General features: G+C 39.3%; 1 long non-coding RNA gene across 1 annotated transcript in view; it reads left to right on the plus strand.

Annotated features, from left to right (window-relative positions):
- The window catches only part of LOC148130961 (uncharacterized), a 59,268-nt gene that overhangs the window by 33,473 nt on the left and 9,194 nt on the right, over positions 1 to 16,601 (plus strand). The window contains exons 4-8 of the long non-coding RNA XR_015749511.1: positions 4,666 to 4,688; positions 7,488 to 7,540; positions 8,813 to 8,923; positions 13,000 to 13,058; positions 13,811 to 13,860. This is a non-coding gene — a long non-coding RNA (uncharacterized LOC148130961). The remainder of the gene's footprint in view (positions 1 to 4,665; positions 4,689 to 7,487; positions 7,541 to 8,812; positions 8,924 to 12,999; positions 13,059 to 13,810; positions 13,861 to 16,601) is intronic.

The raw sequence follows: 16,601 nt of genomic DNA on the forward strand, positions 1-16,601 counted from the left end.
TTGTCGATTCCCAGCCACCAAGCATAGCTGCGTGCGAGTGATTTCATCCGCACAATGCCCAGATGTCCCTCATGCAATACCGCCAACACAGTCTGTTGCAATTTGTCAGGGATTACTACTCGATCGCCCCACAAGATACAGCCTTTTTGGGAAAACAGCTCGGTTTGGCGGGCTTTGAAGGGCGTCCATTCAGGTGCAATTTGGTCCGTCGGCCACCCCTTTCAACCCAGCATAGTATGTGTTGCAGAACTGGGTCACGTTTCGTTTCAAAAGCAATGTCTCTAGCCGTCAAGGGTGGTGCCTGTAGAGCTTCAATCTGTAGTGTTGAGAGGGTTGGGGCTGGATCCACAACAGCGTCTGGGAGCGGTGCTCTGCTCAATGCATCGGCGTGGAGAATCGATTTCCCGGGCGGTGTTGCAAGGTGTAGTTGTAGCGCCAGGAATTCAGACCAACGGGTCATTCTGGGGACAATATATACGGGGTTGGTTTATTACCTGCAATGATCCCCAGTAGCGGTTTATGATCAGTGATTATTGTAAAGCATACGGCCATAAACATATTCGTGAAATCTTTTAACTGCAGCAACAATAGCTAAAGCTTCTTTGTCCAGCTGACTATAATTTCGTTCAGCTTTAGCTAAGGTTCGCGAAAAAACGCGATGGGGGCCTCCGCTCCGTTTGGTAACACGTGGGACAGAATTGCCCCAACCCCAAAGGTGATGCATCACACGTGATAGTGAGTGGCAGAGTCTCGTTGTACTGCATAAGTACTGAATCAGAAGTTAGCAATTTCTTTATTTGTTGGAAAGCATGTTGTTCCCGTTGTCCCCAAACCCACGTTGCTTTTTGTCTAATAGTCTATGCAATGGTTCAGCTACTGTTGCTTTGTGGGGTAAAAACACATTATAGAAATTGATAAGTCCAAGGAACGCCTGTAGGTCTGCCTTGTTCCTAGGAGTGGGTGCCTTTTTAATTGCTCGTAATTTGTCTTGATTGGGATGAATTCCTTGGCTGTCCAGGAGGTATCCCAAAAATTCTACTTTTTCGGTACATAAGTGGCATTTATCTTTTTTACTCTGAGGCCTGCATTTTGGAATCTTCATAAAACCTCTCTGAGTCGTTTTTCTAGGATGTCTTTGTTAGGTGCGGCGATGAGTACATCGTCGAAATATGGGACAACGCCTTTTATCCCTTGTAACAACCTTTCCATTAAACTCTGGAAGATTCCAGGGCGACGCTTACTCAGGTGGAGCCAGTTGCATTTAAATGCGCCCCTATGTGTTACGATCGTTTGCGCCTCGGCTGTGGTTGGGTCTACAGGCAATTGTTGATACGCCTGGGCTAGATCTAGTTTGGTGAAAACTTTCCGCCGCCCAGGAATGGAGTAAATGTTGCACTACCGGTACTGGATAAGCACTTTGCTGCAGTGCGTGGTTCAATGTGGCCCGGTAGTCTCCACAAATTCTTAGGGACCCATCAGGCTTGATAGGCGTCACTATCGGGGTTTCCCAGCGGGCGTGGTCGGTGGGTTCCAGTCGCCCTGCGCTATCAGCTTATCGAGTTGTTCGTCGATTTTAGGTTTTAAGGTGAACGGCACCCGCGCGGCTTAAGGCGGATGGGTGCTATTTCAGGTTCAAGTTAAGCGAGATTGGGGTCCCCTTATACTTGCCTAGTCCGTTCGCAAAACGTCTTGGAATTCTTGCACGAGTGCTTCTTCCCAATCGGCGCTTTCGGCCTTGTGGACTCGGCTACAGTGATTCCGAGCAGCCTGAACCATTGGAGGCCTGAAGACTAGGCCTGTTGCGATCCACGACAGTCAGTGGTAGTGCGACGGTGCGGTCCTTGAATGAGACCTGGAATCTGCGGGACCCGCAGCGGGATTGGTTGCCCTGATAGTCTTTGAGTATAACCCTTTGAGGGTTAAGGTCTTGGCGGCAATCGTTGGAAGGAGCTGTTGGGCGTTTTCCACGACACCATCGAGAGGAAGATCCCGAGTCTACCTCCATCACGCACGGTTTGTTTTCGATGGCGACCTTTACTCGGATTTTCCCAGCATGAAGGGATGTAGCGTTGCCTATGGTGATTGTTTGGTGGGTCTCTTCCCGCCGGGTTTCTTCACGCCTGGTGGAAGTGGTGGACGGTTTGTTTCTGTAGGAGTGGTTTAATTTTTCTCGGTGTGTGCCGAAGAATCCTGAAGACTGGCATTCGGCCTGTCGGGGTTTGGAGTTTGTTTGCTTCTGCAAACCTTTGCGATGTGACCTCGTCTCCCGCAATTTCGGCAGAGCGCGTCGAGGAATTTGCAGCCGGATCGTGGGTGATTGGATCCACAACCGGCACACGGTCGAAAGGAGTGTTGCGTGGACTGATCTCGCTCCGTTCGCAGTCGGTTGACCTCTTCCCCATCGCTGTCGGACGGGGACTCTAAGTCTTCGTGGTGAGTTGATACCGGGTGTCTCTCTGTGTGAGGCGAGGTATCCGTGGCGAGTTTACGTGGCGGTGCGTTGGTGCGGCGCATCGGGCTGCCGACTTCTTGGTCGCCTCTGCTGCCGAGGCTTCTTTAAGGGCATTGGTGAGACTGATGTCCCCCTTAGCCATAATTTTACTCTGGATCGTGCCGTCTTCTAGGCCCAGAACCAAATGGTCCCGGAGAGCTTCTTCTAAGTCGGCGAATCCCAGAGGCCTCAAGGTTTCGGAGGTCTGCAATATAATCAGCAAGGCTTTCCCCTTTCTGTTGGTCCCTCCGGTAATATTCGTGTCTTCGGACTAAGGTTGGCACTGTGGGCGCGTAGTAAGCCCGTAGTAAAGGCTCGAGGACGTCCCAGTCCATCTCTTTTACCTCTGCTGGCTTGGCAAGTGACTTTGCCATTTTAAATACGGTAGGGCCGCAATGGGTTAGAAATATAGCTCTTTTTTTCCGGCTGTTGCATTTTTCAAATTGTTGGTCTCCAGAAACATCTGGAACCTATCCATATCGACTCCCAGTCTTCGGTCTCTGGGTCGAATGGAGCGGGTGGTACGACACCGCTGGCCATGTTGCCGTTGATGGTGCGTGTTCAACCACGTGCTCTGTTAGTTGCTATGTAGGTTAGTCAGCTCTTCGGTCTCTGAATCCCATCCTCGTCGCCAGTGTTAAGTTTGGAGAATAAGGAGACCAGACATCTGACCAGTGACTTCAACTCTTTAATATTAACAGGAATCAGAATGGAACAGAGCAATGCTATGGGCAGCAGTAACCCTTTTATAGGGTTAGCTGCTGCCTTATTAACCAATGAAAATGTGCAACAAGTTCAAACCACTGACCAATAAGGACAGTCCCAAAGTGGCCAATCAGGGACTGGTTCTGGCCCAATCCCAAGTTGTTGTATAAGGACCAATCAAGTGTGCAGGTTTTGAACCCCTAATTTGCATTTAGGTTATTCACTTTTATTGATTCACAACACTATCTATCTATCTATCTATCTATCTATCTATCTATCTATCTATCTATCTATCTATCTATCTGTTAGCCACCCAACACCAGGGTCATAATCTTGGTGTGCCCCTGGATAATGCCAGGTAGCTTCTGGAAATTCTGTAAAGCTCCTGCTTAGCCTTGCCTCAGCTTGACTGATCCATAAACTGTGGGTGAGCTTGTTAATCTGTTTCTTGCTCCAGTATTGTTCTCTGTCCCCAGTAATGTTTCTGGTTTGGAGTGAAGGTTCAAAGGAAGACAGAATAATGAAAGTAACTGTGGAATTGTGATTCAAAAATGTATTCCTTTTTTGTACACTTCTAATGAAAGCAGCAAGTTTCTGCAAAACCTCAGGCAGTCCACTTTCTCAGGTCCATCAGTGGCATGCATGTAGTCCTCAACTTATGACTGGTCACTTAGTAGCCATTCAAAGTTATGATGAATTCCTCTCCTCCTCACAGCTACTTAGAATCTTGTCTTGAAATTATGGCTGCTGAAGCATCCTCCTGGCTGTTCACCCTTACAAATGACTGAAGGGTTGCTGCAAGTACCCCCAGCTGATCTCCCCTGATCCCTGCACACCAGATCCCTGCAGGCCTTGGACCTGCTTCCCATTCCACCAGGTCCCACACTCAATTACCTTTCAAAGATCTCCAGAACTTGGGTTAGGTATGGATTACTTTTTGCTGGTCCTGGAAGCAGCCACCATTTTCCAAACAGCTACATTGAATTGTGGTTGCTCAGAAAATGGCAGCTGCTTCTTGTATTGCACCAAGCGGCCCGGCAATAAAGCAGTCTATTCTCCTTCCCCAAAGCATGCTGTGCAGCATTTTACCAGCACATCAGGGAAAGCAGGAAGTTGGGGCCATTAAGTGAGACTGTCTTGCTTAATGGCTCTCACAACATGTGACCATAATGGCAGGCTCCATTGCAGTCTTAGGCTGATGACCATCTGTATATACAGCACATAGGAAGAAGGCAAGACAGGAGTATGTGTGTGTGGAGGAGAGAGTTTTCTAAGAAATGGGAGAACAATTGGGGCATACTGGCAGCCCCTGGGATACAGATTATGTAACTATGCTTAAAAATGTAGCGGAAACCCTGGAAGAAAGTACAAATTAAGTGTTAATTTTTTGTGCATTATACATTGATACTAGCTGGGTCATTCAGGGTATAGACCTAATTAAACCTGTCTGTTTTTTCCACATTGCTTAGCAACTGAGCAAAGATGAGGAAAGGTAAAACATGTTTGTCTGGTATAATTGTCTGTACAGACCATGTGTTCCTCCTCTCAAAGCTACCCTAGCAAGTTATCTTTTGCTCTATTGGGCTTGCGTGTGTGAGTGTGTGTGAGTGTGTGTATGTATGTGTGTATATGTATACACAAACATATACCCACACATACATGCAACTGCTGCTGAGCCTATTTCATTTTAGAATCAGTCTGTTTTCTGATTCTTAATCCACTGAATTCAATTGGGGTTTTTTTCGACACTCTTCTAATACCTGGAACATGTATATCCATATTTCATAGGAGGCATTTAACTATAGCCTGGCTAGCCATTTGAAAGCAATTTGTTTTCTGTCAGTGAGAATCAGAATAATTGGAAACAATGCAGAAGAAATATTCACTGCAGCACTCACAGAAATACAGACTAAAAAAAAAGCTACATAAAGCTTTTTATTTCCAGATATTTATTAAATACAAAATCTTTGCTAGGACCTTCAGAAAAATGGACAGGATGTATAAAAGCACACATATTGGTTGTATATGCAATAAAATATATTTTGCATGACTGATTGTAATTTAAACTGACAAGTCAGACTCGCCACCCACTGAAAATGCTGATGAATACTCACATTCCGGTTCTTATATCTGGCACTGGTTTGCCTTGCTGTTTTACAGATGCCTTCATTACCCCAGGATGGACTTGCAGATGGTATTCTCCCAGTATAGAGATGAGTAGGAAATCAGGATAAGGCTATAGACAGAAGAGGTTTAAGATCAAAGAGATGGCACTGAATTAATAGATTCTCAGATTTAGTGACATAATAGCCCTATTATTATTATTTTTTTAAAAGGGGAGGGGGGCAGCCAAAGCAAAACTTAAAGATAAAAACTTTACTTAGTTTCCCCCCTCCCTTACTACTTCCAGAACTAACTTCGCTACTCTTTCCTGAATTTAAGTAGCAATAGCTTTTAGACTTATATACTACTTCATAGTTCTTTACAGTCTTCTCTAAGCAGTTTACAGAGTAGCATATTGCCCCCAACAATTGGGGTCCTTATTTTACCAACTTCGGAATAGTGGTGGGATTCAAATTTTTTTACTACTGGTTCTGTGGGCATGGCTTGGCAGGCGTGGTGTGGCTTGGTGAGTGTGGCTTGGTGGGCATGGCAGGGGAAGGATACTGTAAAATCTCCATTCCTACCCCACTCCAGGGGCAAGTTACTGCAAAATCCCATTCCTTTCCCACCTCACTAACCTGCTTTCCAGATCCATTCTCCTGTCCAGGGCAACAAAAGAAGACCCAGCCAATCAGCTGGGACTCAGGAGGCAGAGAATAGATGGGGGCAGGGCCAGTCAGAAGTGGTATTTGCCAGTTCTCCAAACTACTCAAAATTCCCACTACCAGTTCTCCAGAACGGGTCAGAACCTGCTGAATACCACCTCTGCTTTGGAAGAATGGACAGATAAGTCAACCTTGAGTTGCTCAGGATTGAACTCCTGACAGTGAGCAATATCAGCCTGCAATACTGCATTCTAACCACTGTGCCACCACAGTTCAAGCAAATAATAATGCTTTTCACTTCTAGATATTGGTTTTTGGTCATGTGGATAGAAGATACAGTGTAAAAGAGAAGAAAGACAAGAAGTTAACAAGACTAAGCTTAGAATTGTCTTTGCAAAATGGAAGAAATTTCAAATTGTCCCTTCCTCCTTACCCTGCTGTCTAAAAAGTTCTTGTCATCTTTCAACCAGAGTGATCGATTTCTTTGGTGATATAATATTTTAGTAGAGAATCCTATGCTAATCTGATGTTTCAAGCTTAAATTTTTCCTAGCTTCTTTGGGCTTCTAGGTGCTGTTAATATCTGATAGAGTGTGTTTCAATAAATATTTTCAGGCTTCAAGTGAATTTGAAGGTCAAACAGAATTCATAATTCCTCCTTTTAAGTAGATATGCATATACAATATAAACATAATACTGTACTTATTGATATGAAATAACTTCCAGGAATAAACAATTGGCTCATGTCATTATTTCATTCAGTCCCAGGATTATGTGGTGATTCCTAAAGTATTAAAGCAACAGCCTGTCCATGAATTCTAGCGATTGGAAATTCTGGCTACCTAGCAATCTAATCAGCATATTCTGGAATAATCTTTTAGCGTCTAAAGCATTATTTGCAAATCACTTGTTAGTCCTTGGCAGCTATTTAGCCAAAACATGGGGGTTAAAAGATATTGTACAAGAAGTGGCATTTGCAACCCTTCCCTCTATGAAGTTTTCCACATCTGAATCCTGCTGGGAGGGAGGGAGGGAGGGAGGGACGAACGGATTATAGATTGGAGAGAGAAAGAGAGGGAGAGAGAGATGATAGACCGATATAGAGAACGAGAGATAGCATAGATAGAGCAGACAGACAGACAGACAGACAGACAGACAAAAAGTCCAGCAGGATTCAGTGTGCATCTGTGTCTGTGTCTGTTTATATGTGTGTATGTGTGTCTATGTATGTATATGTATATATATATGCGTCTGTGTGTGTATCTTGTCTCCCATAAGGTTACTGCCCATTTCTTTTCTCATTGTTGATCTTCCTTAATATGTTTTGAATAATTCACTACTTTTTCTAGCTTTTTCTCAAGTCTGGATTACAATATTTATAATTTGTTCAAACACAAAACAGTGCAAGATTCATTTATCAATCACTTATAAGGCTATTTTGTTGGTCATGCTCATTGCCTTTCTGACTTGCTGACAAACACTCAACCTTACATGCTTCCTTTTCTCTTAATAAATGTATTGCAGGAAATCCTTAGAAGCATAATAGAAGAAAATAGATGCAATATACTTTCATTCAGGTTAGCATTTCTTTACAATATAAATATTTATGCGGGACTTGACATATCCTCAATGCTTTGGATAGCCTTTATGAGTGATTCATAGTGTGCATTTTGAATTCCCTGTCATCCAATCTTGAAGAGAGGAATGTCCCCTGCCCCCATCCAAGATCAAAGATGGAATATCTCAGATTTGTGTGATCCGAACACCCACAGCTACTCAATCTTATAGAATTGACTCAGAGTTGGTTATTCCTCATCCAATTCCACCTAGCTTCATGCTATTAGGACAGACCTCTGGTGTTCTCACTTGGATGATTAGGGCTTTAAAGATATGATTGGGTATCATCAGCATACCAAGAATATGAATCTGAAACCAGCGGATGACTTCACCAAGAGTTTCATGTAGATATTGAAAAAAAGGTGGGGAGAGAATAAAATTTGATGCACCCCACATTGGAGAGGCCTAAGGAATGAAGTTCCTACACAACACCAACTGGGATCAGCTTCAGAGAAAAGAAGAGAACTACCATAACATTCTGTCACCTGCCTGCCTGTCTGTCTGTCTTTCCATCCATCCATCCTGTTGATGTATGTTAACTGGTAGTCATGCCTTGATCCTGAGAGTTTCTTAATGCCTAAATAGGATTTAATTAATCAATATGAATACTGTGCCACTATCTTTAAAAATACATAGTTTTTTCATAATTGTGTGTATCTAGTCCATTCCATATTCTTATATAATGTTTGCTCAATTTGGTTGAATAGCTCATATATCTGATAAGATTTCAAATATCTTGTGATCTGGACTCCATTTTAAGGGGAAAACTATGAGTTTTGGAAATACAGAAATGTTGTTTTCCTGAATGATACATGACTGAATCTAAATTCAATAGTCAATATCACATTGTATCAGAAATCAAGTGTTAAAGAAAACTACCTTTTAAGTTATAATTACTATGTTCAGCTTGAAGGTTAAACTGCATAAAGCCATATACAGAAAACTTTACTGCATAAAGCCATATACATGTTATGAAATAAAATGAAACCTCTGGAAATCATCAGTGTCAGAGTTTGGTGTCTGCAGAAATCTTTGCCATTCAGAAAGTTTCTGTGATTTCTTCCATTATTTACATCCTCCATTTTATCTTCAATTTGCTTTTCATTGCTAGAAGTATCTATTACTTCAAAGTGATCTCAGACCAGATGCATATTAAATGCTGTAACTCTTAAAATTAGCAATTACATTAATGACCAAAATATGAAATTGAAATCTTCCTTTTCTTTTCCAAGGCGTTTAATAATGCACAACTAATTATGGTTGCTTCTGAGGAATGTGTACAGTGCTTTTTCTTCATTGGAAAGAAAGCCTTGTGGAAAATATAGCCATCTGAAGCCAATCAAGTGAGTTTCAAAATGACAACATCCAGATGATGATATCATCATGCAGACTCTTTTTTTTAATGTATTCGCAGCCTGATGGAAGCAGCCTGGCGATGTGTTATGAAATTATGTTGCATATTTCATCACTTCCATATTTGACCTCTATCTATGACAGCACACACTCAGATAAATATTCAAATCCAGTCCTCCTTGTGCTGTTACAGATACACTACAAAACAGAATAACTTTATTCCTTCTATGGATATGTGTCAATCTGCTTAGATTGTAGCTCCTTTATTCTTTAAGCTACTAATCTCTCTATATGCATAAACTCTGTTAATCTCTCTCATAGTGTCAATGTCAACATCCAGTATCCTTGCTCTCTCCAATAGTGAACAATTGGGGGAAGAAAATTTAGCAGGTAAATGCTGGAAAGGAAAGGAAAAGTTTTCTGCACAAAATATTACAGTATTCTCTTCCCATAACTTTATTCTTTTTAGAGTTACAGATTTTTACAGATTTTTCTAGATACAGGATTACATATGGTTGATACCTAGCTGGGGAAATTTTTGAGATATCCCAGGGAATAAAGTATGAAAAGACCATAAATTAAATGAATAATCTGCAGTTTGTTTTATGATATGAATTGGCTGCCCAAGATGCCTATTCCTTCCTACCCAGTAATACTGCCTATCCTTAAAAAGGAGAAGGAAAAAGGAAAAAACAGAAAAACAGAAGAAAATTAGCTAAATTCTGCACCAGAAATGCATAGAACTTATCTTATATAACAAATATAGTTTGCCAGCATTTTATGTGGTGATTCTTCCATTAAAAAATTTCAAAATTGAAGGGAACAAATTCAGTTTCTGGAATAATGTATAACTAAATATGGAATTGGCTTGATTTTTAGCTATTTGACTTTGTTTACAGTTTTTTTGTGGTGAAGAGATTTTAAGGGATCACATACTAGCTATCATAAGTTGGCTCAATGAAAATAATGTTTTACTATGGATTTTATTTTTTATTCTTTCATTTTTTTCCCTTTTAGCCAAGCTATTTTTCATTAAAACAAGCAACTTTCAAATAAATATATTTACAGTGGAATTTGATAGTGAAACTCGTTCTTTTAAAGGTTTTCTACCTATCCTCCAGTATTTATCTTTCTATTTTGCCACTGTTTAATTTTGTTTTTATGATCATCATGACCACAATAGCATCGAGAAGACAATGTTTAAATACCTTTCAAAACTGTAAAGGTGTTCTACACACACACACACACACACACAATTCAGAGCAGCTTCCAAAGTTGCTATGAGGCAACAACAATTTTAGAGTTAATTTAATGTGATCTATGTTAATTTATGTAGTGGCATCTAAGAGTTTATTACACAAAGAGAGACAGAGCTCACAAGGCACCTATTAAACAATTATAATATTTGCAAACTGATAAGAAAATGATCCTTACAGTTTTGTTCAAAGAGTAAAGCTGTTAAAAAGGGGATTACCTAAAGCAGGAAATTAATTAGGTGATTAGCAAGAAGCATAAAGAATTCATTTCTTTATACTTTTCCCTCCTTCCTAAAGAAAAATATGCAGAGTGCATACAAAGGTAATGTTGGACTCCTTTGAAATTATATCACCCCAAAGTAGTCATTTTGCCAACTAATTTCAGCAGTGTAAACTGAAAACATGGGGTAGACTATATAGGGATATATGTTCCTACCACTGCTTTATAAATTATTATTAGCACTTGAATGAACTAAATTGCAGGAAGAAGAAAGTTGCAAAATTATGATGGAGTAGCAATTTTGCAACACATGGGATATTTATCAAGAAAATAAAAGTTAACTTATTTGAAATATTTATTAAACTGAATATCTATGCAGGTAATCTTCATTTAGTGACCACAATTAGAACTGTCAATTCAGTCATTAAGCAAATCAGTCACTAAATGTAACAGTGGCTATGTTTACCATCTTACTTCAGTTTTTCATTGCTTTACAAACTTTTTCATCATCACTGTAACTGTCAATGGTCACCGAATGGGGTCATCACAAAATGAGGACTGCCTGTAATGTTATTTCTCTTTCTATCTCCAAAATAGACATAGAATAAAGTTAATATTTTATCTCTTGGTTTGAAGATGGCAAACAATCATCTTATTAATGATGATTAATGAGTAATTACTGTTAGTTTACCAGGAACGAGTAACAAATTATTACTGAACATTAAACAGGACACTTGCCTTTCAACTGGGGATGGGATGGGATGGAATGGAATGGAATTCTTTATTGGCCAAGTGTGATTGGACAAACAAGGAATTTGTCTTTGGTGCATAAGCTTTCAGTGTACATATAAACATATAGTGTACATACAAGCATAAGCTCTCACCATATATATAAACAACAAAGTAATAAATCCTAAATCATAAGATACAATCATAAATCACAAAATACAAACAACAAAGTGATAAATATAAGATACCAATAGGAAAAGGTAACAGGAACAAAGTGAAGGATAATAGCAGTACAGTCCTACTACATGGATAAATATCATTAGGCATAAAATGGTGCTGTGGGAATTAGATGTTTACCTATATAGCTAATGACCTATACCTTACAAAATACCTCAAAAATGTCCCTATAAGTCTGTGGAGATTCTTAGTCATCCAGGTTATGGTTGTCCCAAGGGTGCTTTTACAAGAAGCAACTGGACTTTCTGTTTTTCCATTGAAGACATTTCACTTCTCATCAAAGAAGCTTCTTCAGCTCTGACTGGATGGTGGGTAATGGAAGGATTTATGCTTCTTGCAGACAACTGGTCATTTGCATTCTTTTAGCAGGTCATTAAGGTCACCTGGAGCTTTATTTCTGTCATCAGAGTCACCTGAGTGGTGCAAATTGGTGTGGAGCCTTCTTGGAACTGTTGAAAGGGTGTGTTTGACTGGAGAGTCCTTTCAACAGTTCCAAGAAGGCTTCATACCAATTTGCATTCCATTCACTAATTACACCCAGACTGGCCTCTTATTACATGATTTAGATGGGTGTCTGCCTTTGGAAACCAAGTGATCAAGTGATCTCTGAATAGATTGCGAGTTGCCTAAATGTAAAACCAATTTGCTCAAGTGTATATTCTTAGCAGATAACAACACACTATGTGAATGTGGAGAGACATAGAGCCCGGTCATCTACTGATATATTGGCTACAACCAGAAACATGAACCGATAATGACTTATTTTTGGCCAATGAGAAAGCCAAGAAGGTGGCTTCATTCTGGCACTCTAAAGTTTGACTTAGACATGGAACCAGAAGAACCAAGTTATCATGGGATATTACAGTATACTGATTCTGTGCCAGTTGTTTGGGTTTATTGGTTCTATACCAAGACCATCATCTTTAAAAACCTTAAATCTGGTTTGAAGAATACTCATGTGATTACCAAGTTCTATCCTCTAGCTTACCACTAAGGTCCACCAAGCAGATGAGTAGGAAGAAAGCAATTCAAAATGGAAAATTACTGCTGCTACATATTAATAAAGACTCACCACTGTGATATAGGGATTAAATTTTAAAAGCTGCATTATTTTTTGTTTGTGTGAGGAAAGCAACTGAATGGAGCAAGGCTTGAATTATAAAGATTAAAGGAAATATTAATGCTCATTAAGAAATGTATCCATTTATGACAGAATTAATGGGATAGAACTATGTTGTAATAAAATAGGCAATAGAAATATAAGAAGGTACAAAAACAATAGATAAGAATACAATAGTGAATAATTCGTCTGGATTTTAGTTTTTATATAGTATTGGTAAACATTCAGTGAACAGAACCTGATGAACAATTACTGATTTTGTGCAAGAAACTTGCTTAAATTATTCATGCTTTTAGTCTGATTTGTTACAATGTGATATCTAGCAGAAACTTTCAATTTAAAAATTGGAAATCTTATTACAGATTCTCCAAAGATGTTTTTATGTTCCTTAAAACCCAAGCAGTTCAAAAACTAGAAGAAATCAGACTAATTAAGAATGATTGGGAGTCCCTTGAGATGTTTTTGATAGATTTCACACAACTTATTTCTTTTGGAATTCCACAGATGTATTATCTATGCCCGCCTTGCATCCCAAGACAGCATCTGCACTTGGTGTAAAGCAGGTGAGGTTCAAATCATTTGCCATGTATTTTTCTGGGTGATTCCAGACAGGAACATACAGGTATATATGGAGAAATATGAATTTGTTCTTTGGATACATAGGTTGGTAGTAGGTAGGTAGGTAGATGGATGGATGAATGGATGATAAATATAGATATTGCTTTGAAAAAAAATAGCAATATTCCAAGTGCTTTACTGCATCAAACATCTGCAATTCCTCTGAAATACTACATTATTCACTATTCATATCCTGGTAGTTTACCATATAATCTTTAGTAGGGATACCAATAGAGGTGAATATTTGTAGTTCAGGGAGTTCTTGGTGCTCTCTGAGCATGGTTGTTTTCATGGACTTCCAACTAGGTAACATCATCAGTACTAGGAGGGAACAGGATTTTCTTTCTGTTTATATTGGAAGGAGTGGGAGTGTTATTGATAGTTACTTGGTTAGGCTGTTGTTTACTGTTTGATTGTTTGTCTGAGTTGATAATTCTCTGATTGGAGTATTATTTATTGCTTGGTCTGTTATTAATCCTGGTGTTAATCTCTGTTTATCATTTTTTTGCTAGCATGGTACCTAATTGGTTAATGAAAAGTCTGCAAGAAAATAACTAAGCTCAGTTAGTAAGCATATTATTGTGAACAAAAGCAACACTGTTGAATATTCATGGGTGGGGAAGGGATCAACAATGCTGCATCCTATTGATGCAGAAGGATATCCTTTTCTGAAAACCAAAGTATACTTTCTTTCCAGAACCTGTTTCCAGAACCTGACATCGTTAAGCGGTTGCATTGGCATTTATGGTTGGTACCCCTTTTTAGGTTCACTGAGTAACAATAGTGGGTTGTAACTATTCCCAATTTAATAATTCTCTTGAAATGTGCAAATTGAAGTTTTGTGTAGAAATGACACAAAAATATATGGCTTATAAAAAGCATTGTAGATCTTGTTGATACTGTTGCTTGACAGGAGGAAAGTCCATCAGCTGGATAAGAACAGTGATGTCAGAGAGGGTCTACTGATATTAGAAGAGTCCCATTTACCTCTTTTGCAGAGATTACGTTTACAGTAGCTTTGGCCATTGACTTCATGTGAACAATTTGTTCCTCATTACTTTTGACAGCAGGTTGCTAAGCTGACCTCCCTTATCTGCTAAAACCTCCCAGTAATAGAGTTCCACACTTTCCAAGAAGCATGAGTGATGGGTGTATTGAAATCTGTTAGCCCTTCACACTTTTCAGATGTTGTCCAGGAACCTTTGTTTACTTAACAGTGCATTGTCTCTGTTTTCAGCGTTTTTCCCCCTTCAGGCAGATTTGGAAGGTTAAAAAATTACAGATATTTCATGTATAACAACTCAGAACTATAGCTAAATCTTAACCCCTTGCTGGCTTCCTCACGTTAAACACAGAACTGGAATGAACTGATTGTATCACAAGCATTTTCAGCAGGAGACTAAAGCCCAAGCTTACATTATATTGAAAACTTTTTGTGGAGTAAGCATTTATTAATCTATATTGAATAAGATGACATCATGGGAAATTCAGCATGTAAAAGCGCTACTGAAACTCACCACAAAGCTGAGGGAAGGTAGGTTGAGTGTTTTGAAAAAGAGCATCTATGGAATAAAGTTATGTGAACTAGGTATCATGTTTCAAACTTTTAGAGCATGGAGAAAGGCCAGCGGCTCACACCCAGTAGTCTTCATTTCATCTACTTTATTAGAATTAGCATAAAAATATTTAAATCAAAAGCAATATGTCTTCCATTAGTAACTTTTGATAGGTGCAATTTATTTTTAAATTAAGTTTTCTAAGTGTCACTGCATCGTATTAATGTGATGGTAGGAAGTGCAGCTTTTCTAATAATATTGACTCTTGCTCTTTCTCATAAATTTTCCACCTTTCAGTCCTACTCTGTTTCTGGCAATATAATGCATCTGCATTACTTATCAATTTAGACTTTTATTTGGAGAGAAAAGGATTTAAGTGGTGCAGTTCTGTGATTTAATGTTTTCATGAACAATAGTCCCAAATATGCGATATTATGGCACAGAGATCCTTAAAAAGCCTGGGCAATTGAAATTACACTATTATATCTAACCATATAATTGTAATGGTATAATAAAACAAACAAAATGTTAAAGAAGTTATGATATTTATGTAGTTACTTACCAAGCACATCTAAATTATATTAAAGTAACCAAAATATCTTTACAATCCCCAAGGCATGTCACATTTTTTGAACACCCCTAATAGTTGGAAATTGAAAGTTGAAAAATTTGACATGCTGCTGTGATAATGATCATAGGAGATAGGAGGAAAAGCTGCAGACTAGACAATGGCATGAGAAAGATTTCTCAACCTACAGAAGGAGAGCAGGTATGGGAAGCATTTCAGAAAACCATCCCAGTTTTCCAGAGAACAAAAGGAAAGGAAGGGAGAAATGTTTTCAATCTTGCAAAATTCTGTTAATGTGTCTCTACAATAAAGATACAGCTGGTACTTATGGTTGTGCCTTTTGTCTGGACTGTCTCTAAAGGGTAACAATAGCAATCCCCAACTGGCCTCAAGAGCTCTCAGGGAGAATGCTAATGAACAGATGACTGCAAAGAAATGTGATCCTTCCAACCCCACTCCCACCATCCTGTCAGAACGAATCCTTCCCTCACCCCCAACCATCTTGCCATAACCAATGAATCTTCTTGGTTAAGAAGCTAAATGTGTTCCTCAAAGGAAAAAAAAATAGTCCAGTTGCCTTTTTAAAAAGCACCTTTAAGCTAAAAGCAACAGCCTCACTAAGAAGTCAAATCCACAAGAAAGAGACTAGAAATATTGGCTACAACAAAAAAACTTATATGGGTCTGATTGTAGTGAATCAACTCCCCTTTCTTACGCTCTATTGAATTAGGGAGGCATCTGCCTGAGCCATTCTCAAACCATTCTCAAACCTGAGCCATTATCTCAATGCTCTGGATTTTAAAAAATGTTTGGCCCCTTTTGCTTAGTTAATGGTGCTTGCAAGTTTCTCTCAAGGTCATCTTCCCTACCTTACCCTAGTAGTCAGACAATGTAAAATCATATTTTGCTGTCCCCACCCCCAACCCCCCCGAGAAATAGCTGTAATTGTATTTTTTTTTTAAGACCGCTGGGTAGGAAGCAAGGATTTTGTTTCTAAAAGCAAATATGGGAAATTTGTTGAAAGATCATTGAGGAACTTGTAAATGCTGCTGATATGATGGAATATTTGCCTGCCTGCATTTAAATGTGTTCTTTTAAAAGAACTGGCTGTCTGATACGCCTTCATATTGAAGGATTTGACATGAATTGGCAAGTCAGAATAAATTGGGTTGTCAATTGTTAGAATACAAATGAAGTCATTTTTATGTCCATGTATGTGCAATAAGAGACTGAGAGCAACATGGAGAAACTAATAAGCCAGAGAACATGGGGGGAAAGTACAAATTCTAGTCATGAGGAGAGCAGGAAAAAAAAAAACGGAAGATGGATAAATATTAAATAGGGGGAAAGAGTGGGAGAGGAAG

This window comes from Notechis scutatus, chromosome 4, assembly GCF_049901735.1.
Source record: "Notechis scutatus isolate UNSWTSFEM ecotype Mainland chromosome 4, rNotScu1.2, whole genome shotgun sequence".
NCBI lineage: Eukaryota > Metazoa > Chordata > Lepidosauria > Squamata > Elapidae > Notechis > Notechis scutatus.